Source organism: Cydia amplana, chromosome 26 (genome assembly GCF_948474715.1).
Source record: "Cydia amplana chromosome 26, ilCydAmpl1.1, whole genome shotgun sequence".
NCBI classification, from domain to species: domain Eukaryota; kingdom Metazoa; phylum Arthropoda; class Insecta; order Lepidoptera; family Tortricidae; genus Cydia; species Cydia amplana.
The window spans coordinates 1846033-1873251 of NC_086094.1; positions in this window are offsets into that span (position 1 = coordinate 1846033).

A 27219-nucleotide genomic window follows, 5' to 3' on the forward strand; every position below is an offset into this window, starting at 1 on the left:
ATTTATTTATATATTTAAATTTACATCTTACTTACTAAACATTTATATTCTCGCCAAACTGTTACGTTTGATGGCGAGAATATGGGTTTGAATACGGGTTACTCACGTGTACTGTCGTGTATCGAAGTCGAAGTTCCTTAAAAAATGGATGTAAACATGTGTATTAACTCGTTATATACATTTTATAGAGCGTGTAGTTTGTAATCGCAGTTTGCTCTCCTTTCCTAATACCAAATGTATTTTAAAAACGAAAACCGTAAATTAAACCATCTATACATCTTATAGAGTCTGGCCGCGTAGCCAAGATGCCAATCGCTTACGCTTCGTAGCGATCGAAACGCAACTGTCACTGTCGCACTAATATGGAAGAGTGATAGAGAGACACAAAGCGTTTCGTTGTCGAAGCGATAGCGATTGTAACCTTGGCTAGGCTGCCTGTGCGGAAAGAGAAGAGTCGTGGAATGTATCGGGCCCCATACAATCCACGACTCTTCTCTTTCCACACAGACTATAAAACTAAATCCCCTGCCGCGTCTGTCTGTTTCGCAATAAACTCACAAACTCCTGAAACTATTTTTTCTCAAAAATTGACGACAAAGTTCGACGTTGCCGGTTAAAAAATAGGTCGCGAAGTGCGTAGTCTATGGTTAGGTAGTCCAAAAATTAAAAAGTTGAAAACATCGCACTCTCGATTTCGGGACTGCAATGTTGCATACAAATTCCATTATTTGTCGAGTTCCAAACTTTTTAAAAGTTGAAGTAGCCATATCAAATGAAGGCATAGGTCCATTAAACAGCCAAACAGATGATCAGTACTTATTATTATAAATTATAATGTTTACCGCGGTATTTAGGAGTCTCAAATAGGTTGGCGTGTTTTCAGCAGAAAAATACACTTCTATTTTATTTTAAAGGCGGCAAAGCAAATCTTTTTAATGGTTTAACTTTTTCTGTGAAAGTTAGAACGTTGCTTTTGTAAAATATCTCTATTTCTTGCGCCATTTTTGAGAAAAGCACTACATATATATGACTCTGCTGGAAGGCTACTTGCAAACCTCGACAATAATGTACTATTGAGCGGTTGTTACCTATCAATAGAGTGATTCTTTGATTTAGGTGCATAATTTGTTACCCTTACCCGTGCGAAGCCGCGGCGGGTCGCTAGTTTATAACAAACTACGTACGTCACCTGCAATAATAATGTTACACAACGAAGGCAGTAAAAATGTCTGACACGATCTTATTTGTATGGCCATACGAGCGTGTCACATATTTTTGCGGCCTTCGAAGAGTAACGTATTATTGCAGGTGACTACTACTATATGGTGGATATTTTTAGGACTAATCTGTCTGGTTGCCGGCAAACCGTTGTGCCCGAATTCGATGTATGATCCCACGGGGGGCGTGACCGTCTGTGAAACTATCCCAACGCCATCTATGTATTATGGTGAGTAAACCGTTTCAACAAATAACTTTATAGGTAAAGGCAAATATATAGGTAAGGTAAACGTACTGGTGCTCGACGCGGTCCCAGTACCTACATGTCATCTTGAAACTTAAGTCATTGTCAATACAGGTGACAGCAGGGTGTCATCTATTGGGCATTAGAATGTCGAGCACTAGTACGTTTACCTTATATATTTAGGGCTCATTTAGACGGCGCACGAACTCGTATACGATTTTAGTTACATTGCGGACCATTGAGGTTACATCAATTCAGCCGACCGATCAAATAACGCAATGTAATGAAACTCGCATGCGAGTTCTCGCGCCGTCTAAATGAACCCTTATAGAATAGAGTCTGTGCGGAAAGAGAAGAGTCGTGGAATGTATGGGGCCCAATACATTCCACGACTCTTCTCTTTCCGCACATACTCTAACAACAAAATCTATGATTTAATTTATTGTGACAATTAAGAGACACACGACTACGCCGCCAAAAACCCGTTTTGTACAAACAGCAATACTCCTAACTGTACTGGACCTTATTATAATAGGCATAAGGTCCACCGATGTACAGTTAACAGTGTGGGCGATGATACGTAAAACTTCTCCGTATTCTAATTACCTTGTATTACGATTTCTGGCAACGAAAACTAGTATCAAACAGACTTAGTTACTTGAATTTTCATGTCAAATTATGTTATTTCAGAATGTCCTTTAAAAAAAGCATCATTTCGATTGTATGGCAGCGGCTAAGTTCGTCTAACCTAACGTCTAAGAAGGCCTGAGTGGACGCTCGCTCGGCGGGGCGTGCAGCGTGGCTGTGGGCTCACGCGTGATGTGAGCAGCGTGCACTAAGGCCGCTCCTATACGCTTGCATTTGTTTAACATGCACGCCGCACGCCCCGCCCCGCTGCACGCCCAACTCGAGCGTCCACTCAGGCCTTAAATTTAAGACGCGAGCGAGCGCACCAATAAACGCGAGCGATCGTATTATACGTATTATGTCAATATCAAAACTATAAAAGATTATAAACCCTGAAGAATTATTAACTCTAAATTCGTTTTCAGGTTACGGCGGACTGGGCAACATGGAAATGATGCCTACCTACGGATACCCTGGCATCGGTGCATATGGTCGAGGCTACGGGAACGCTGGCCTCGGTCTCGGTGGAGGCCTAGGTTTAGGCCTCGGTGGAGGCATGGGCCTCGGCGGCGGCCTCAACGCCGGACTTGGCGCCGGTTTAGGGGTTTATTAACTCCTAGAGGACAAATTGGCAGCGAAAATTGAATTAAGAAAATAGGGTTCGTTTAGTTACAACTCGGTTTTCATAAAAAAATCATTGAAGCCAATTTTAGTATTAACGTTAGGACCATATATCAATTTGTTCGACAAATGGGTATCTGGATCTTTTTCTAAATTATACAAAATACATTGAACCTACCACCATGTTTACTCCCTCATTTGAAATTCAACCTGAGGCTGAAAAAAAAAATTATTCGAGTGACAACTTAAGTTGATCTACCCTCATCCATAAGATACATACATTACATGTAAAAAAATAAATAAATTGAATAAATGTGTCCATGAAATTTTGGTTGTTTGATTTACATAAGAGACAAGATAATAGACGTGAGCTAACGTGACTACCTGTATCTGTACGTAAGTATATATTACATGATGATACAATCATTGTTTACATGATATAAAGTCGAATTTCACTGATTTTCGAATGAATACCAATAGCAATACAATAGGAATATGATAGATTTTTTGTCGCTGCTGTATGTTCCGAAATTTAGCCATAGGTACAATCAGCAGCAGAAGTTGCTAAGGGGACGATGTGTTGAAAATTACCTTGACGCGCGTGACTAAATTGCATAAACTATGGCTATCCAATGACTTGTAATTCTGGGTGAGTACTAACTATTTATATTTAATATATTTATTTCTATGTATGTATTTATATTAATATGTATAATACATATATGTGTATTTATATTAGAATATAGGCTAAGAAAGGTTTTAATTATTTACTTGGGTAGCTAATAAATTAATCATAATTTACATTTCTGTACAGAGTGTTCGTTTTTCTGTCATTTTCATTTGTCTACTCTCAATTGGTCAAAGGTTGGCTGGAAGAGATCCCTTATAGGGATAAGTTCGCCTTTGTACATTGTATACTTTCTTTTAATTGTATCTTAACCTGTCTTATGTAGGTACAATAAAGTGTTTACATACAATACATACATAGGTACATACACGCTCTTATTCTCTTAACAATAAAGTCACGTCAAGATCATTTTGAACACCTGGCCCGCTAACTTCAGCTGCTGACTGTACTCTGTGAGGTGAATATAATAAAGCAATTTTCTATAAAATAATCAATCACCACATTTGCCCAATCCATCTGTCGTTCAGTACAAATCCAGACAGATTGGATAAAATATTGAGCAATAAAACTATAATTATGGCGTCCTATCTACTAATTTCATAAAGCTTTCACGATTTGTATGTTTGGATGATTATTCCTCCATTACGCAAAAACTATTTTACCAAAACTAAAATATAAATATCGTAATGTCAATAAGTGTTTGCCAAAAATATCATTTTTGGTACAAGCTTTTATCGCTGACTACCTTCTTACCACAGGCAACTGATAGGTACTCATCGAGAAAATCCTAAAAATCTCAAACACAATTAGGTTGCATTGTTTCATCACAGAGTTCCTATGGTCACTTCCTGTTTCCATCATCAGATCAGCTCGATGGTACCATAATATTGCATTGTCACCCGACTTACATAAGCAAGTTTTCAGCTAAAACAAAAATTTTGCTTTACAGGATTTGACGCACACTAACTAACAAACCGACAAAAATAGTGACAGTGAAAGTTAATTAAAATTAAAAGCTTCTAAAAATATACAGATGCTGCCAGCAAATATACAGGTTTAACTCATATATTTGATGTCACATAGAAATAGGCGTTAAAAGTTTTTAAAATTTTCTACGTGCAAAATCGCAAGCGAACACTAGCCTGTTTTATAAATAAAGCGATCTATACTACAAATGTCGTAACTCTGGGCACATTTCTCATTGTTCCATGTTTCAACAAAAGTGTAAAAAGTCATTTTTAATGCATCACATAAAGTACGTATTAAGCAAACAGTCGCTCGCAGCTGTAACCCCGGGATTTAGTGATGTATAGTGCTGATGGCGATATTTTCGGTTGTAATGCTTATGAAAATATTGCCGGCAAGTTCCATCCGTTCCATCGGTTCAGGCGGGGTATGTCACTTTCTTAGGACGTCACATTCTGAGTTCGTTACTTTCTGACTTTGTCACTTTCTGAGATCGTCACATTCTGAGAACGCCACTTTCTGAGGGCGTCACTTTCTGAGGACGTCACTTTCTGAGAACGCCACTTTCTGAGGACGTCACTTTCTTACATTTAACGACCATAATACTGTATGAAGACATTGCTGATGGGCGACACAGAAAATTGAAAATAAAATTTCACGTTTTCTCCTTAGTAAACTTGTATGGAAAAAATTCTTATTAATTTGTGGCTTTTTAGTACATTACCGTAATTAATGAGATTTTCGGAATTAATGTACTAATTCATGGTGAGACATAACAAAATCAACACGGCATTTAGTATAACTGAACCAACCGAATGGACTACTGTGTTATTATAGTCTGCACCAATAGTCACGGAAAAAAACGGGCTGATTACTATTTTCTGCACCTTCTAATACTTTTTCAAATTGAGATATACTCGTAGGTATCTCGTTAGTTCACGTTCATAAGTTTAAGAATCTTTACCTACAGTCACAGAATAAATAATAGTACTAAGTACAAAAGACCCACTCTCTAACAAAACGCGTCTGTTACGATCAGCACGGATATGGCCGCTAGGTGGCGATAGCACCACGCGCGGCTTATGGCTTTCCCCAAAATTGGGGCCAAACGGATGTACTTTTAGCTACCTGTAGCAAAGCGACGAAATCGCGGAGTGAGACACGCCTGTTACAGTTCAAGTTGACGTTCACGTACAGGGCCCCAAGATACAGGCTCAGCGTAGTTTGGGGTCCGCCAAACTTCCCAATATGTATTACCGTGGTTGTCAAATCAACATTTTTTTTTTGTATATTTTTGGATTTTGTAAAAGTATAGCTCAATAGTATAATTGTTTTACCTATACACATGTACATACGTATGCATACACCGTTTAAATATTCGCCCGTATTGGATTTATACACACTGCTGTATACTGTATTATGTACTTTTTAGACGTAGTATTATTTTATTATGATAATGGTATGGTATATATTTGACCATCACCTATATAATGGCAGTATTTTCAGAAAAAGTGACCATTTATTGGCAGTATTCCCGCACCACCACGTCACTACCAAACTTACGGCAACTCGAAAACTTGGCGAATTATGCAAAACTCATGTTTATGTGCTCCGTGCCGGATTTGTGCACAAATTTACAAGATGTATACATTCTGGATGCAAAACATGCTAGTTATAAGTTCAGGATCTTAACATGGCTGTAGACGGGGTTAATGAATACATTACTTGTTATAATTATAGTTTTGAAACAACTGTAGGTATATTAATAAGGGCCTCCGCTAGCTGGCAAGAGCCCATCAACGTGCACACTAGCGCCACTGCTAAATAATCGTGATTATTTAAATTTAACGAAGGTTTTTTAAAAAGGGGGCCGCTACGTACTGTATCTTGTATTAAAGTACCTTTTTAATACATCAAACTAGTTTCTATGTTGCTGGAATCGTCAATCTATGAACTCAAAACAAAAACGGCAGTTTTAACTTTGGACGCATAGATTGACGAATCCAGCAACATAGAAACTAGTTTGATGTATTCAAAAGGTACTTTAATACAAGAATTTCAATTTTCTAGCTGTCTAGCTATCACGGTTCATAAGTTACAGCCTGGTGACAAACAGACAGACGGACAGTGGAGTCTTAGTAATAGGGTCCCAATTTTACCCTTCGGGCACGGAACCCTAATAAAAAACAAAACAGTTCATACTGAAGACAAAAAGACAAGCAACAATAAATTTCTAAAGCCATTCGGATTTGAATAAAAATTCCTGCGTCATTATTTTGTATTTTGATAATTTCTTCTATTTAGTATTCCGGAGAGTGCCGCTCGAATAATAATTCAGATATTTGTGGCAGCTCCTTCATTAAAAATATAATTTTAGCTGTTTACTCAATTTCATATTAACTTTGTGAAATGAATAAGACTTATTGGTAATATTTTGTAAACATAAAATGGGAAAAAGTAAGGATGCATTGTGGAAAACTCATACTTATTTTGAAAAAAAAAAACCGGCCAAGTGCGCTCCCATGGGGAATCTGATTTCCAATCAGAATATACAGGCTTCCTGTAACAGGAGCAATAAATTAAACTAAAGGCCGTACTCCTCAACATTACCAACATTTGTTCAGCAACTTTTAAAAATTATGAATCCTTTAGACTTCCTCTTTTTCATACAAAATATATATTGCCTTTAATGTACGCTGACATCAGTGTGTTTGACGTTGCTTGTCACGCTTTAAACATAACAAAATTTGCAATACATTGCGTCTTAGAATAAACTTCAAAGTGTAATAAAAATCAAAACATGAGTTATTTTCAAAAGTTGCTGAACAAATGCTGGTCAGTTTGAGGAGTACAGCCTACAGTTTAACTTATTGCTCTTGTTACAGGAAGCACCCTGTATGTATATACTGTGTGTACATTCAATACGGGCAAACATTTAAACTCTGGTTAGCGAAGGACTTAGAAGTATATTGAGATAACTTTTAGGTACTTAGAAACACAATGAAAAAAATTCTGTCATCACATAGGTACCTGCAATACTATGTTACTCTTCAAAGGCCGCAAAAATATGTGACACGCTCTTATGGCTCTACAAATAAGATCGTGTCAGATATTTTTGCGGCCTTTGTTGTGTAACATATTATTGCAGACTGTACATACATTTCGGTGAATCAGAGTCCATGTTTTCTATAGAACAGCTGTTTTTTTTTATTCGCGATTTCGGCATTGCCCCATACAAAAAATTGTTTAGTATGACCTACATATTCATTATCCACCCCTCAGAGTCTGGTCAGCGATAACAAAAGCAACCTGTATAAATATCCGTCTGGCCAGGGACCGGAACCGGTTACCTTAACCGGGGTTTTTCATAGGGTTATTTTAGAAGTGGTTATAAAAACCCCTACCATAACGGTAACCGTCTGATAAGGTAACACTTTGATTCGGTAACCGTATCAGATCGAGTTAACCCCTGTTACCGGTAACCGAAATAAAAACCCCGTCTATGCTGTTACCTCATAATAAGGTTTTGAACCAGTTCAAACGATTGTAAACTTTACGCAGACTTAAATTCAACTTATTATTGAATAACCGTGGTTGGCATGGGCGGTCTATGAAGCCTCCAGCACAAACAAGTTTTTTTGCCGGTAACTTCGCTTATTGTCAATTCAAACAATATTGCACTTTGAGTCCTTAAGCTAAAATTGAAAACAAGTGAGCGATTACAGTATTATTTTTAGAGCGACAGCCGCGGCGCAGCGCGGCCATTCCTTTGTTTATCTTTATACCTGTGTGTTCCTATTGTTTTTGTCAATTCTAGTTTAGAAATTTTTAGAAAAGGGGTTGCAAGTAAACAAGATCCTATCCTAGTAATATCTGCTATTATTTAGATATATTTTATGCTACTTAGATTATTATTTTTATTTTCGGGTTCACACTTGATATGTACCTACAGATTAAAGACTGATTTAAAGAAAAATTTTCACCTAACTAGTAATTTTACTGGTACCTAGTTAGGTATAATTTATCTTAAGTGATTTAAAAAAAAAAACACTTTGTGATAAAGATACATGCGCTAGCGGATTGTGGTAGATATTTTACCATTGTTAACAAATGACATATGTACTAGTTATTATGAGCTTATTTTATAATAAGCAATTAAAGTCTATTTTTTTATTCGGTAGACTAAAATGACATTTCATAGTATGAAATGAAATGACACATGATGTTCATACTACGAAATGTCATTTTAGTCTACCGAATAAAAAATAGACTTTAGTTTAAAATGTTTTCAGATGCGGTGAGTTGTATGAGCTAAGTCGTAATTTACCTTGTACCGCTTAATGCAGCGATCAGAAAATATATATCTATAGCAGTTATAAACTTATTTTAATACTACAAATCTTTCATTAATACCAGGGGGCTCAGCACGGTTCCATTTTTATCGACTATCACTATGCCCGTCACTTTCGCACTTACATACTTGTTAGAACGTGACAGGCATGGTGATAAACGATAAAAATGCGACCGTGCTACTAGGGCAGAATTCATTATACATATTCATTGGGTATCTATAACATTGGTAGGTGAAATAGTTTTGATTAAATTAAATAGATACATACATTACATACATACTTAGTAAGCAGTGTTGGGCATTCAAGAATAAAATCATTATTTAAATAAGAATTCCTAAGAATAAAATCATGTTGATTTTATTCCCGTCAAAATTATTCAAATAATTTTGATCGGAAATAATTCGTATGTGAAAAAATTGAATAAGAATCATCTCATTCTTAATCAAATAAATATAATCATGATTTTATATTCTAAATAATATTCCTGGATTAAACATGTAGTATGGGTGCCGTATAGGCGTTACGTATAGATAGAAGTAAATTAGACAAGAAACTATTATGTTTCTTGACTAATTTATACCTGATTTTATGCAATAAAATCTTACAAATTTAATTTACTGCCGCATAGTCTTGGTATTGGACGATACCCGTATTTATTTTAATGTGATAACTAAATCATCAGGTACAATTCAGCTGCTCTGAACGGATGGTGGATAGCGAAACTCTTCAATGGCTCACTGTGCCTAAATTAATGTAAAAAATAAAAAACCGGCCAAGTGCGAGTCTGACTCGCGCAGGAAGGGTTCCGCACCATTACGCAAAAACCAGCAAATAAATCACGTTTGTTGTATGGGAGCCCCACTTAGATATTTATTATATGCTGTTTTTAGTATTTGTTGTAATAGCAGCAACAGAAATTAATTATTTGTGAAAATTTCAACTGCCTAGCTATCACGGTTCATGAGATACAGCCTGGTGACAGACAGACGGATAGAGGAGTCTTAGTAATAGGGTCCCGTTTATACCCTTTGGGTACGGAACCCTAAAAAAGATGTTTTTAAAGGTAGGATAAGGAATGGCTTGATATGGTGTATTCCTATTTCTCCCCGCCGGGCACAGATGGGAATAGGCGCTTCAGTTAAATCATTCCCATATGTCCCCGCCTCATGTATCGCGGCGATCACGTTGGGCAGGAACAAATGGGGAAAATACTCATGATTTTTTTCTGTTTTCGAATTATGTTTATAATTCGTTTTTTTTAGCATTAGAAAGAACTTGAAAGAAGGTAAGCGATTTTGACATGTCTTTTAATTGAAAAACACTTTTTAAAAACCATAACTATTACTTATGAAAGCAGAAGACTATAAAAGATCGTATTAGATTCATAATTGTTACATATTTACCGTAACTTATTTTTAAAATGTGCTTTTCAATTAAAAGAGACATCAAGATTGTTTTCTCCAATATGCTCGGAAATGTTCACCTTATTGTAGCAAAAATAGTACGGGAAGTTCTACGTTATTGTCAAACTCTAATTTAAAAAAATCAAACTATCGCTGTCCTGTTCTAGCGGACGGGAATGAAAAAAACACTACAGTAATGACTTATTACTGTAGTGTTTTTTACTTTTTAAAAATAAAAAACGCAAACAGCCAATTATTGTAGCCGCGAGCCGCGTCTACACGACCCGATCAGCTATCATTTCAAACTATAGGATAGAGTGAGATAGTAAGATAAACGACCTTACTTGTCTCGTTCTTACAAGACCGTTGTGCTCGTGTATGATCGTGCAAATACTGCTTAATAAAATCAAAGATTATTTTTATATTTTTTTAAGGATCTCATCCGTGTACATAAACAGAGACAGAGAGAATCATACTATCTTTGTCTTACACTACTATCTGTCTTAGTACTAGCACCCAAAAGAAAAGGATGGGTATAGTTTTCCTGGTTCTTACTGACTGACAAATTGGTTTGACCAACTATATTGCACAATTATATTGAATGGTACTGAATGGCAGAATAAGTTTGTGCCCTTAACTTAAAAAAAAAATATTTTAGAGGGAAATTGTTTTTGACATTTTTGATGTGAAGGTTCGATTTGAGTGATGCTTGCTGCTTAAATAATTATTATTTTACCTTATTTCCTCGCATGTTTGGAGAAAAGCACTATATATGCCTCGGCAGGAATAGCAATTCGTGGATTCGTCTTCTTCGAACGAATCGAAACTCATCCACGAATTGCCCTTTCCCGGCCTCTGCAATAATGTACTATTACCTTATTTCTAATGCTAAAAAAAAACGAACTATAGTATGTGGTTTCAGTATCCGAGTTACTACCAAGACTTATGGTGTTTTTAAAAGCTCTTCTGATATTTAAAATTTGCATTTATTATTTAGACGGAAATTAACAAGTATATTTGACACAACGCTTGCCGCACGTGTTTAGCAAATGCTGACAAAGAATTCACCACGCCACGACTTAATCCTATTGTTATTGCCAATGAGTAATGAATGACGGTCTCAAGTGCAAACACGCCTGCAACTTTCTGCAAATCTATTTAATTATAGTGATAAGCGTAGGACTCTTTTCTTACCTGCAGTAATTTACTATCTCATTCACTTTCCGTAGGTGTGAAAGAGATAGCATACGTAAGACCTCAAGGCTGGTAGGAATAATAAACAAAATACATACTTAATACGCAAAGAAATATACATTGAACCATCATAATTATAATTTCGCAGTTTACTTTCTATGTAGCTTCATTATAAAATTATCATCACCGTTTCGAAGGCTTCAAAAAATTCAAATCAATCCGACCATTGAAAAGAGGGGTGAAATTCATTTTACTATCTATATACATTGTACTACATATAATATGACGTATAATATGACCAAATAAATGCCATTTAACCTTGTTACCACTAACTCATGTATCTACAATTACATCAATTAGTCATGACACGGCAGAGTACTGATAACAATACTGTAGTGTAGTACAATAATAAGGCTTTATTGTTGTCACTATGACTCTCACCGCATTCTGCTTAATCCTAAATATCCTAATACAATAGAAAATACCACGACCTTTAAACATTCGGTGCACTTGCGTTGTAGCGCGTGCCAGCGGAGCGCAGCGTTTCGATTTAAATACGCATGTTGCTTCGCCCGTGTAGGTATATTTATTATCTTCATGTTATTAGGTACTAGGAAGTGCAAATAATTGACTTCATACATGAAAGATATTTTGCAGATTTTGTTCAATAGTCACCTTCAACAACACGAGAGTAATCTAGAGCAGAGTTGGGCAAAAAATAACTTGAATAAGAATAAGAATAAAAACAGAAATTTCATTCTTATTCCAATCGATTTGAATAAGAATAATTCTTGCACTCGTTATTTTAGAATAAATAGAAAGTGAATAAATCATGACACTTTTATTTTAAATGAAAAAGACAAAACGGAATATTTATTCCAGATGTAGGATTATACTAAATAACGTTTTATTCAATTAGAATGTTATTCTGAATTAATTTAACTTTTGTAGTTACATACTACTACTTTTAATTTTGTAAGTTTCTAAAATAAATAAAACAAATAAAATAGATAAAATAAATGAAATAAATAAAAAAAAAACAAATAAATTATATTATTGACATCTATTTTATTAGTATTGCATTTTAGTTTTTATATAATATTATAAGTATTAGTTTAATTTTTAAGTAGGTTTATTTTAATTTTAGTTCAGGTTTTAAATTTTTAATTTATAGATTTCATAGTTAGTTGTAATGTTTTTTTATTATTACCTTTTAAGTTAAATAAATGAACTTTATCCTAATAAAATAAATAAGATAAATAAAATAAACAAAATAAATAAAATAAATAAAATAAACAAAATAAATAAAATAAACAAAATAAATGAAATAAACAAAATAAATAAAATAAACAAAATAAATAAAATAAACAAAATAAACAAAATAAACAAAATAAACAAAATAAACAAAATAAACAAAATAAACAAAATAAACAGAATAAACAGAATAAACAGAATAAACAGAATAAATAGAATAAATAGAATAAATAAAATAAATAAAATAAATAAAATAAATAAAATAAATAAAATAAATAAAATAAATAAAATAAATAAAATAAATAAAATAAATAAAATAAATAAAATAAATAAAATAAATAAAATAAATAAAATAAATAAAATAAATAAAATAAATAAAATAAATAAAATAAATAAAATAAATAAAATAAATAAAATAAATAAAATAAATAAAATAAATAAAATAAATAAAATAAATAAAATAAATAAAATAAATAAAATAAATAAAATAAATAAAATAAATAAAATAAATAAAATAAATAAAATAAATAAAATAAATAAAATAAATAAAATAAATAAAATAAATAAAATAAATAAAATAAATAAAATAAATAAAATAAATAAAATAAATAAAATAAATAAAATAAATAAAATAAATAAAATAAATAAAATAAATAAAATAAATAAAATAAATAAAATAAATAAAATAAATAAAATAAATAAAATAAATAAAATAAATAAAATAAATAAAATAAATAAAATAAATAAAATAAATAAAATAAATAAAATAAATAAAATAAATAAAATAAATAAAATAAATAAAATAAATAAAATAAATAAAATAAATAAAATAAATAAAATAAATAAAATAAATAAAATAAATAAAATAAATAAAATAAATAAAATAAATAAAATAAATAAAATAAATAAAATAAATAAAATAAATAAAATAAATAAAATAAATAAAATAAATAAAATAAATAAAATAAATAAAATAAATAAAATAAATAAAATAAATAAAATAAATAAAATAAATAAAATAAATAAAATAAATAAAATAAATAAAATAAATAAAATAAATAAAATAAATAAAATAAATAAAATAAATAAAATAAATAAAATAAATAAAATAAATAAAATAAATAAAATAAATAAAATAAATAAAATAAATAAAATAAATAAAATAAATAAAATAAATAAAATAAATAAAATAAATAAAATAAATAAAATAAATAAAATAAATAAAATAAATAAAATAAATAAAATAAATAAAATAAATAAAATAAATAAAATAAATAAAATAAATAAAATAAATAAAATAAATAAAACAAATAAAACAAATAAAACAAATAAAACAAATAAAATAAATAAAATAAATAAAATAAATAAAGTAAATAAAGTAAATAAAGTAAATAAAGTAAATAAAGTAAATAAAGTAAATAAAGTAAATAAAGTAAATAAAGTAAATAAAGTAAATAAAGTATATAAAGTATATAAAGTAAATAAAGTAAATAAAGTAAATAAAGTAAATAAAGTAAATAAAGTAAATAAAGTTAATAAAGTTAATAAAGTAAATAAAGTTAATAAAGTTAATAAAGTTAATAAAGTTAATAAAGTTAATAAAGTTAATAAAGTAAATAAAGTAAATAAAGTAAATAAAGTAAATAAAGTAAATAAAGTAAATAAAGTAAATAAAGTAAATAAAGTAAATAAAGTAAATAAAGTAAATAAAGTAAATAAAGTAAATCAAATACATAAAATAAAAAATAAAAAAAATAAACAAAATAAATAAAATAATCAAAATAATCAAAATAAATTATATAAATAAAATTAACAAAATTAATGACAAATAAAATAAATGAAATAAGTAAAATAAACAAAATAAAAATATAGACAAAATAAGTAAAATAAACAAAAACATTAAAATAAACAAAAACATTAAAATATGCAAAATTAAAAAAAAAATACAAAAATAACAAAATAAACTATTAGTTCTATTAATAAATTAACTTTTTCTTTTAGTAGGTATTTGACTGACGGCACATCACTAAATACGAATGTAGCAAACCAATAAGCAACCGATAATAAAGGTTACCATAACTGAATAAAAACCGGTTAAAAACCCCTAACAAAAACCCTAACGCGATGGGGTTTTGAGATTAACTCGGTTAAAGGTTAAGGTTACCGTTTCAATAAGCTTACCGTTACAATCAGGTAACAGTATGATAGGGTTACCGAATGATACGGTAACCGAATTGATTGGGTTACCGAATGGATAGGATTAAGCGTAAAGAGGGGTTTTCCGGTCCTTGCGTCTGGCTACTAAACAAATAAACAATAAAATATTACCATTTGTCAAACTCGTCGTTGAGGCACACCTCACCTAATTAGTAATTAATCATGACTCCTCGGGGCTATCAAATTAATTATCCAGCTAATTTATTTGCCGCCGCGAATAAAGGAGGTGCGACTGGGGCGATTATTTGGATCGTGACATCGCAGCCGATTTTTTAGTCTTGTATAAGTAACAGTAGGTTTGTAACGACTTATTTTTTAATTATTTACTTACCACTAGTATCGCAGAATATAAATATTACGATATATAAAAATAAAATAAAAACATGTAGGTATTTGTTAGGCATCTATTTTTATTCTTACACAAATTACACAACGCTAAGCAATTTAGTAAAGAATTTTAAACCAACTAACGACACCCACAATAAAGAACGCCTACCCAAACGCGCACTAGAAGGCGCCAGCGTCGATAGAATTACATTGTATAGTACAATCGTATTAAGAGTTAGTGTGTAAAACCTTCACTAGATGGAGCTGGCGTCGAGTTATTACATCGCGCAAGAGTCTTTCAGAGAATATTAATACTAATTAACCATTAGCTTAGGGACCCCCGCATTAGAGGGAAGTTAGTGCTGTCAAATTGGTTTAACTTGACAGTCAGTCAGACGTACTCTGAGTAACCACTGTTGAATATCGAAAAGGCTTTGTAAATTCGCTACGGTTACTCTAAAATGATTCAACACTTCTTTTTTAAACAGCTGAAAGAAACAAATTTGAATTGATTGGACGAAATCTTCAATTCAATTTCAAGCGAAATTAATTAATTTTAAAATATGTTATCATGGGTTAGGTACCTACTTACTATTTGAAAAGTTGCATGCAAGGGTTATTTCGCATAAAACACTCGCAAAACGTTTTATTCTGTCGTCAGGCCGAAGTGTCACTTATCCCGAGTTTAAAGTCCTCAACTTTACGGCTCTAAACATTGGGCCCTTATAAATGAGCCAAGTGCGAACCGAGACTAGGGAGCGGGTTCTGTCAAGACGATTTGTGAAGTGCAGCTGTCAAGTTAAATTTGTAACAATGTCAGCCAGTACGGCTACCAACAGTTTGGCACTGACATAAACGCCATCGAGAACGTAATTTACTTTCTATACATCTCGCTCGTACTCGGATATTAGTGCCAACGAGATGTTAAGAAAGTAAATTACGTTCTCGATAGCGTATATGTCATTGTCAGTATGTCAGTTGTTTTAAAGTTATAGCCGGTTACATAATACTGTGTTCATTCGGAAATTATTTGGAAGATATAATATATATAACTGTTAAAAGTTACACACAATAAGTACGGCTTCGAACGGGTTGACAAATTATACCTTCACCTAAACTAAACTTTACTCAAGAATCACTCTGTTGATATGCGAAAACCGCATGAAAATCCGAATGGTCGTTTTTGAATTAATCGGCGGGGAACTTTGTTTTATAAGGTGTATTGATTATAATATTATCCACCGATAATATTATCCACCGACAAGAGCCATGCTCTTAAATTATAATAAGGATAAACTTGTATTCAGATTTTTGCACACCTGTGGCCTATTTTATAAAGCTACAAGTTACAATTTACAAGCGGAAGTCTCGTTCTAACACATAGGGTTAGAAAGAGACTTCCGCTTGTAAATTGTAACTTGTAGCTTTATAAAATAGGCCACTCTGGCCCTCTTTCTTACTTCTGCTGCTGACTGTTCGCTTCTCAAAAAAGGTATTTTCACCCCACCTCGTATTCCTCCTTGAAATATTGTCCAAATTAAACGATTAGGTAAACCCCAGTTTCTAAATACAAAAGCGCAAAAATAAAACCCCGCAAAACCGTAAAAGCCCCTAAAACATTACAATTGCAAAGCGGCCATTTTCTTTTTACAATCCACCATTTTGTTTTCGTTTTCGCGCCTCGGCGTAGGTTTACCATGGCTCATGGTTTTTGTGGAAATTATTCTGAAGTGCCAAGCCAAAAAGGCCGATGTCCGTTTTTTGTCGAAAGCACAATCTGTATTGTTACGTTATTTTCGTCTTTCTGAGCAGCAGGGCCCTATACTTTTAGCTTCATAATTTAGAAACAATACAAAATCAAAACTACAGATTTGTTTCATATAGGTACCTATGTACCATCACGCTCCGCGATTTTTACGCCATTTATGGTCCTAGCTAATTGATTGATCCATACTTACGCTATGGAATGTCTAATTTAGCTAGAACCCTTAATGGCGTACCAATCACGGAGCGTGATGGTACAAATATGTAAGTATGTTGAAGTGCTAAGCCAATAGTTTTGCTGACTGTACATGATATTCAGAGGCAGATTTCCAATTTCGACATTTGATTTAAAAAAAAATTAAAGTATCAGAATAGTTTTTACTAAAACAATCTTATGTCACCCGGGATCGCAAATTTTATCTAATCTTTTTAGCGATTTAAGCGTAAAGAATTAACACACAGAGAAATAAATAGTTACAATCGCATTTATATTAAATAGGATTGTACGCACACATTTTACGCAAACTTAGTTCCACTTGTATCTCTAAATAAATGTGTAATTGTCCTAATTGTAGAACAGACAACAACTAATTTTAATAAATTGTCATGGCAAATGGGGTGACCATGCGGCTTAACGGCCTAATTTCCGTGGATATTTGTGAGGTTTGGCTTTCAACAAAACAATGTGTTACGAAACGTTCAAAAATACACTAATTTTTTATCCTTGTTCGTTGTAACGGAACGTATCTATGTTTGTAATAAAAAACAACTTATTTAATTTATATACAATTTTAATTTAATGTAAACAAATAATCTCATAATTAATGTTATTCAAATTGTCTATTTTTTTATTAAAATATTGAATGAAATGTATAAATTAAATCATAATTCAAATCTCTATGTTCAAACTTAACTATGGCAATTTTATATTTAAAGCTTTGACAGTTAGAGCTTTCAAAAACTTACTTTGTCACTCTCGATTCCCAACGACAATCCACTTTGCCACTTTTTGTATTTTTGTAATTTAGAAAGTAAACCAGCGTTAATACTACAGTCCACTTACTATTTCACCACCTCTACAACACCTGAGACCAGCGAAGATTTTACACAGTGGGAGGTATTGTTTCATTACTAAATGTGTAAGAACCTTCCCCCGTGTCTTGTAGGGCAGATTTTAATAAAATGAAGTAGTCTTTAATGTGCCACGGAAGGTCATAAAGAAGATGTGAAAAATTAACAGACCGACGAATCGTAAACTCCATCTAAGCTAAATCTGGACAGGCTTTGGCAGTGACAAAGTGTGGTAGTGCCCACTATAAACGTCATATTTTGTAGGAGTTTGACATTTATGGAGGTCCCGGGTTCGAACCCTGGTAAGGGCATTTATTTTATGTACATCACATATATTTGTTCCCGAGTTATAGATGTTTTCTAGGCAATAGTATTTACCTAACACCTACCAAGCTGTATATAAGTAGCTTACTGTGAAGCTAGGTCGATTTGTATAAGATTATATTTAATTACACAAACGGGTGTACCGCGCTTGTATAAGATTTCCCTCCATAATATTTATGTATTAATTGATTTATTCACTAATTTATTACACTATGTCTTTAGCCAAGTCAGTAGGGTTTCATTTGGGCCTGGCTATAGCTTCTTTCAATAGGTATACCTAAGTATGGATATTAAGTACTATTGTATAATCGTAATGTAAAAAATACATTATGGGATCGAAGCAAAGGTATTCGCGCTGGCTTTCATACCAGGGATGTTACGGATGAAGATTTTTTGACATCCGCGGATGCGGATATTTAAAGGCTCACATCCGCGGATGCGGATGTCAAGATTAGGTACTTAGAAAACGTCAAATATTACATTTTTAGTATTTTTTATTAAAAAAAAACGAAACGTTTAGTACATATTTGAGCAAGAATGTAGGTGCGTTATATTAATAAACAGTAATTTGGCCGACTTTTCTGGATCTAGACGATTTCGTTGTAGGTAATGACGAAATTACCTAGCACTTACGCCGCCGCTAAGACGTTCCTGTACCGACTTGTTCGACATCCGCATCCGCATAAGCTCCGCATCGATTTTATGCGGATGCGGATGCGGATGTTCGCAACATCCCTATTTCATACTTATTTTTTCCTAGCGTCGATCAATATAAAATAGTCAGATTTTGGAAAACTAACAAAAGATTACGTGGTTATCGCCTTTTCATACCTACAAACATTACGTTTTATTAACCATATAAAATGATCATGAATTAATAATACATTTTCTACATTACTTATTACACAATTATTTGTTGTCAATGCTGGCAATTGATAAACCTCCGTCGTGTAAATAGAGTGACGGCAAATATTGAGACAATAATATTGCGAATGATGCAAACAATAGAAAATAAACAGCAGTAATTTACTTAGTTTCGTGAATAAACAATTCTATATCAATAGTTTTACTCGTAATTCAATTTAAGTTCACGTCTATAAAATATAAAGTAAAGTCATTCATGCCTTATAAATTTTAATCACCAAAAATAGCATTGCTTTTAAATCTAAAACCGTGCAATGACAGTTAAGTTTTCTTTGTTCATAATTCGAAAGCGCGGTCGTTGAAAACTATTTTATATTTCGTCGTTTAAAATTATTCAAATAATGGTGTTCTGATGGTTGATATGTTCGAGAATTTAAATACAATAAACCAAATATTTTGCTTTCGAGATTATATTGTAATACATGCCTACATACATCTCATTCCCGTTCTTTTAGACTCGAGGTCGACAAAGAAAAACATAAACAGCCACATACACAAATCTAATAAATTAAGGTTGGTTCTGCACAGATGGGCTCATGAAACCGACACATTACCAGAAAAAGCGTACTATTTGCAAATACATACAACATATTACATATACATGACACAGTAAGCACACAAGCACAGTAACCTTAAAATTAAAGATATTATGCTGGAAACTGGTATTTCGTATGCGCGTCGGAAGTTATTCGATGGCAAATGTCGGAGGTTTTTCGTGGATAGCAAGGTTCCTTCAGCTCCAATGTGGTTTACATCTACCTAGGGAAGAATTGTAGACTTAAATTTTGCGAAAACGTTTCACACATTTTTTCATGCAATCAGACATTTTCAAGATTAATGTATATTCAGTTTTGTACCCAGATCAATCACTCAGTGTTGTCACCCTACAAGTCTCATAATCGAGCCATTGAAATTCATCCGTTTTTTATCACTAGGATCCCGGCTTAACCGTTTAGAGACGTTCTAAATTGATTATACAGATATATACTGACACTGGACTGGTGACTTAATCAGAATAGAGTGGTACCTTTTTATTAATAGCCTACACTGGGCAAACTAAAAATAGTCACATTTTCAAATCATTAATTTAATCATATGAAAAAATGCCTTTAAACACTCCAAACAGCTGCAGATACTTAGTATGAGCACAGCCACCTCAAAATGCAACATTTTTCGTAGTAAAAGCTAAACTTTCTTCAGAGTTAACACAGATAATACAACAAGGCTACCATAAACACTAAAGTTTTACAATCTCACGACTTATGTCTCAAAAATTAACCTCCTTTCCACTAAAATACGCAAAAACTGGCAAATAAAACACGCTCAAAAATGATTTAAGCGCGCAAAAGTTCGCGCCGAATTTACGTGAAAATAGCGCGTAAGATCGCAAAGATGGCTGCCGGCTGCCCGTCACATTCATAGACGATGGAATTTATTTTTAAAGTTCGTCGTGATTTTGACAGTATATTGTAGTTTAAAGTTGTTTTAGTGAAATATTGAATAACTTATCAGACTTCGCACAGCCGCGTTTAAGTTATTTCATTTTTCTCAGCTTCAGCTTTATTCGTAGTTTCGGCATAGAGAAATATAGTACGCATAGAGTGGTCACTCCATACATCAGTTTTGGCACCAAAACGCCTATTATTTTCGTAGTCGACTTCTAGCATCGTGTAGCGGAATTATCAGTACCGCTACTTGATACTAGATGTCACGTGTGTCGCGACATGGTTTCGGAAAACCAAAATAAATTAATATGTTAGTGTTCTGTTCTTTTATGTGAGCGCGACATTGAATTCCGCCTATGGCCAATTTCATGAACGAGAGTGGACTATTATTAATTAATATTACTTTGACTTGACATTTGATCCCAAAATTGCGTAGCAAAATAGTATTTTATACAATCGTGATATAATGGAGAGCTTTTCAGTCGAGTACCGTGTTTAGGCAACGAAGCTTGCTGAGTTGCCTAAGGAAGGTACGAGATTGAAAAGCTTGATTATCCTATTGTATACAAAAAAAATTCTATGAGTCAACAAAAAAAATACTTAAAACTAGTAGAAGAATCATATATGTAGGTAAAAAACCAAAAGTATACAGCTAAGATGCGCGAGCAGCCGCGATACCTTCATACTCGTACGCGACCCGCCCCCGCGCCCCGCGCCCCCGGCCGGTTGGTCAACGACACCTTCTCGTAACTCATGAGGCCCTGGTACTTGCTCCGCGCTTTAGATTGGTCAATTTCATTATAGTTGACTAAACTGTATCGAAATGAATATTATAGTTGCCTAAAAGTATCTAAATGAATATTATAGTTGCCTAAACAGTATCGAAATGAATATTATAGTTGAGTTGGGGTCCCATAGTGAAAAAAGTATGCGATTTCACTTTGGTATACGAAGTCTTAATTCAAGCATTGCAGTCGACGAGTAGAAAAACAAACATTTTAAACTTTAGGTAATTCAGAATTAAAATCTATTATTATTTCTTTTTTTTTATTTATAGTATTTTTTAAATACAGCATTAAAAAGGCGAGAAATTCATTCCGCAGCCGGAGCATTCGCAGATGGGAATTCCTCTATATGGGGCATTATATATAAAAAGGAACCTTATTGCCGATGGCGCTTACGCCGCACAGCGTCACACGACATTGTATTACTATCGGAGCATCGTTAATAATGGCGTAAGCGCCATCGACAATAAGGTCCCTTTTCATAGATAACGTTACATATAATAAGAATACAGAATTTAACATCGTATAAATAATGGCTATGTATCTAAATATCATACCTACTTACAATGGGTCCTGAGTTTCTTGAATGTCGGTACGGAATTATTAGAAGTCCTTACCTGAAATTAAGAAAACAATAAGTTAATTATTGTTTTTAATTTGACTCTCAGTAATCAAGTGTTGTTGACGAGGGTGCATTTGTCATACCAACGTAGCCGCCGGCGCCGCCATACAATCAAGGTTACGCTCTGATTTAATGACATTCTGTTAATAACATGAAATTTGACGTAAATTTACATTTAAAAACAATCCTGACCATGCAGTTTTAAAATTAGAACATAACGCAACGTTACGAAGAACTTCCCTGTCTCTTTCCTCCCTAGGGACGGCAAGAACAAAACTTTGAGAGCGACCAGTTCTAAACTTAATTCTAAAAATAAACTTCCCTCGACTTAATCTTTTACACAATTTTTCAGCCCAGAATTTTAATTCTCAAAGTCTGCAATAAATTCCGGAGAAAAATACTGCCACCTGGGTTTATTTATGTAAGAGATTTATATTGGGGCCAGAGAGGGCAGACTTTTCACTTGAAAAGATCTCGAGCTCGAGTACTTACCTATGAATATGAATACCACTGTAACAGCTATAAGCTGTGTTCTTATTACCTAATGATGTGTCGTCGAAAAGAATTCAATCATCTAATATTAAGCATGGCCAATACTTATAATTTACTTCAAAATTTTACCGCAAAAAGTGTCCAATTTGGATGGATTTTTTTTTAGGATCAGGTTGCAAAAGCAGACCCAAAGGCTCTAGGATGTAACGTTGCTACAGAAATTCGTACGTTAATAAAAAGTGTACCTTGATTACACATAAAAGAACATCATTTTTACAAGCCTATTTATACAAAATCCAATTTTACTTTGATGCTAAACCATATTAATATCACAAGATAGATCTAAGATAAGTACAGGTGCATTATTTTAAGTAAGTATGGTCCTAACGCTACTTGTTACTTGACTTTTAGTGTACGTACTTATTTAGTTAAGATTTCACATTTACAACCGGGTCTAACGCGAATTTATTTTATTACCTCTATTTACCAAAAATAAACGTACGTTTTTTTTTTTACTGCTTGGGCTGTTTACCGCAGGGCTATGTACATAATACCCTTTGAGAATTTTAATTGTTAATTTTTTGGACAAATTGACAAATGGAGGGGGCTTAGAAAAGTGGGGAGGGGGATTTAAGATGCCTTCCACTTAATAATGTGGCTAGACAACCTTGTGGCTTTTTGAATTGATTCTAACCCTCTGTTTTTTTAGCGTACGGACTGCCTAATGGTATACAGTGATTTAAATACCTATATTAATTTGAAATGGTAGTAATGGTATACAGAGATTTAAATATATATTTGAAAGGCATCCTAGCGTAGTTGGTAGTGACCCTGCCTACGAAGCGGCAAATCCGGGGTTCGATCCCGGTAAGGGCATTTATTTGGTTCAGGCGGAGTATGTCACTTTCTTAGGACGTCACATTCTGAGTTCGTCACTTTCTGACTTTGTCACTTTCTGAGATCGTCACATTCTGAGTTCGTCACTTTCTGATTTTGTCACTTTCTGAGATCGTCACATTCTGAGTACGACACTTTCTGAGGACGTCATTTTCTGAGTACGTCACTTTCTGAGAACGCCACTTTCTGAGGACGTCACTTTCTGAGTTCGTCACTTTCTGAGTTCGTCACTTTTTTAGCATAGGTACGATTTAACAGTATAATATACCTGCACGAAAGATGTATACTGCCAGCAACCAGATTAATAGCTGTTTGACATACGGTCGCTTTTATATCCTACATACCAATACCAATCTCTGTTTGCCTTACGCCTGACTCGTAGAGAATTCCATTTGGCAAAACGTCCTATGTGTCGTGCAATAAAGTGAAAATAAAGAAATGAATAATAATAAAAAACAATCTAATTATGTTTCAATCAGAGTATTTAATTCAGAATAAGTACTTAGAAACTACAAGCACCAAAACATTTAGCCACAAATTGGAGTTAGGCCGGCAACAGCTTCGATTCAATACACATAAATGTATCGCACAGTAGGAACCATGATTTTATCATTCTCCGCTGTGATTAGCTCGTGAAGGTATCACGGCAAGCTCGCTGACACCAGTAGAAGGTCATAATTCCAACATATTTACATTTAAACGGACTGCCGCTCCTTTCCTGACAACATATTCTTCAGCATACCGCGTCTTCTGGCATGTCTCCATAAACTCAAACGTCTTTTTTTCTGATGATAGTGTAAATTTTGGATACCTATCTGCGTATAAAATCAGCATTGCAGTTTTGTTTCAGACAATATTTCTTCTCGTGTCATCTGTGGAGAATAGGCGTCAATGGATTTTTTCTTCAAAGCGTTGCCGAATTTCAGAATATATGTTCAGCCATCAATCACTTCTGCGTATGGAGTGATCCATACTCTCATAGTTCTCATGTTCTTTATTTGTTTGTTTTCTTCTTATATAGGTTACACGATGAATTTTTAAATTATTATTACATTATACTTTTAGCCTGACAATAGAAATCTAGCATGTCGCCGATTTGACAACGCTGATTTTTTTTCTATTTAAAATGCGAAACTACAAAAAGGTTATATATAGTTTGAGGACTGTCTCATTTCAAACAAAGACAGAGATAATCATACTATCTTTGTCTTACTCTAGTACTAGCACCCAAAAGAAAAGGATGAGTATAGTTTGTATTGTTCTTATTTAATGACAAATTGGTTTAACCAACTATAATTAGATAATATGGTGCGCTAGCTTCGACCCGCGACTTCATCTGCGTGGAAATATGATGATAATAATTATAGCTGGTCAACCAAATCTTGTCAGTAAAAAAAGGCACGAAATTCAAATTTTCTATGGGACGATATCCCTTCGCGCCTACATTTTTCAAATTTGCCGCCTTTTTCTACTGTCAAGATCTGGTTGACCAAGTACATGTCCTTCCCCGGGCCTCAAATCTTGGAGAACGAAAATTTGATTATTTTTGCGCTACGACGTACAGTTTAGGAGATACAGCATTATAAAGTTTTTTTTGTTTTTTTTTTATTTCTTTTTTGTTTTTTTTTTTATATTAATTAGGGGTTTCTTACAGAGGAATGAACATTTTATTATTTTTGCACTACGACGCACGGTTTACGAGATACAACCCATAAACCTTTTTCTTTCTTTTTTTTTTGTTTTTCGTGTTTTTTAAACATCACTTACGGGTTTCAAAGGGGAACGAAAATTTGATTATTTTTGCGCTATGACGCACGGTTTAGGAGATACAGCATTATAAAGTTTTTATTTTGTTTTTTTTTGTGCTTTTTTTTAATTTATTAGGGGTTTCTTACAGAGGAATGAACATTTTAATATTTTTGCGCTCGGTTTAGAAGATACAATAAACATTTTTCTTTCTTTTTTTTTCGTGTTTTTTAAATATTACTTAGGGATTTCAAAGGGGAACGAAAATTTGATTGTTTTTGCGCTACGACGCGAAGGACCTAATTATTGTTTATAAATCATCATCATCATCATCATTATATTTCCACGCAGATGAAGTCGCGGGTCGAAGCTAGCGCAACATATTATCTACAGTCCGTTATCTCTAATGACCTTCGGATTTTAGAAAGATACTTACATCGGGTATCGGCGGTAACACGCGAAGGTGATACTGCTATTCTGCTTTCTTACTCACTCACAAAAAGTTTTAAACTTACCGCAAAAAGTTAGGGATACCTATTGTCTCAATGTAAAATAAGCCCTAATTTAATGACGTTATGCTTAATATTTGGTTGATGACTATATTGCTATTTGACTTTTTGTCATATTCTATATAAAATAGAATCAGAATTTGAAAGCAGAACGTCACACCGTCATTTACTACTTCTGGCTGAAATTATATAGAGTGGTAATAACAGTCACATTTTTTTTTGTAGGTAAGTAAGTATATTTTATAGTTTGTGTTTTTTATTTTATCTCTAGATTTAATTCAAATTTACTTTAAAATAAAAGAATAAATTAAAACAATAATTTTAAATTTAATTTGTAAATATACAGTAAGTACTTAAAAGTCACATATTTTAATATGAATTTAAATATTTACTTACCCACTAGTTATGGTGGTATTAACTACTCTATACAAGGTGGTACAAACCTCGATGTACAAAAATTTTTTTAGATTCTTCACTACGTGGGCTACAAAGAGTAGTATACTAATTTGGGAACTTTCCAACTCGGTTCCTTTGACCGGCGACTCTGTCAAATTATGATGTTATTACATATGGTGTTAAGGTCCCTTTTTAGAGTTTTTCGTAAATAACTCTTGAACGGTGGCCCGTAGAAAAAAATGTTCTACTACATAAGTAATCCATATAAAATTTCCTACAAAAATGATTCAGTACACTTTTTCGCTAGGATCAATGTTTTAAAATATATTAAAGTGGGAAAGTCACGTATAATTTATTCTAAGGTTGTTATTTTTTAGTTTTTCGTAAATAACTCGTAAACGGTAGCCCACAGCAAAATATTATCTTTTACGTAAATAATCTATTTGAGATTTCTTATAAAATAGGTAAATGCTACTTTTTTTCGCTAGGATCAACATTAAAAAAGATATTTTCTATTTTATATTACGCGATTACGTCCGATTTTACCCGAAAAACGAATTTCATTCTGAGAGTTAACGGACTGTAAGTATAGTTGGTCAAATCAATTTGTCATTAAATAAGAACAATACAAACTGTACTCGTCCTTTTCTTTTGGGTGCTAGTACTAGAGTAAGACAAAGATAGTATGATTATCTCTGTGTATGTTTGAAATGAGAGAGTCCTTTGACAAACTACTTATATATAACCTTTTTGTAGTTTCGCATTTTAAATAGAAAAAAAAATCAGCGATGTCAAATCGGCGACATGCTAGATTTTTATTGTCAGGCTAAAAGTATGATGTAATAATAATTTAAAAATTCATCGTGTAACCTATACATATAGGAAGAAAACAAACAAATAAAGAACATGAGAAATATGAGAGTATGGATCACTCCATACGCAGAAGTGATTGATGGCTGAACATATATTCTGAAATTCGGCAACGCTTTGAAGAAAAAATCCATTGACGCCTATTCTCCACAGATGACACGAGAAGAAATATTGTCTGAAACAAAACTGCAATGCTGATTTTATATCCAAAATTTACACTACCATCAGAAAAAAAGACGTTTGAGTTTATGGAGACATGACAGAAGATGCTGAAGAATATGTTGTCACGAAAGGAGCGGCAGTCCGTTTAAATGTAAATATAT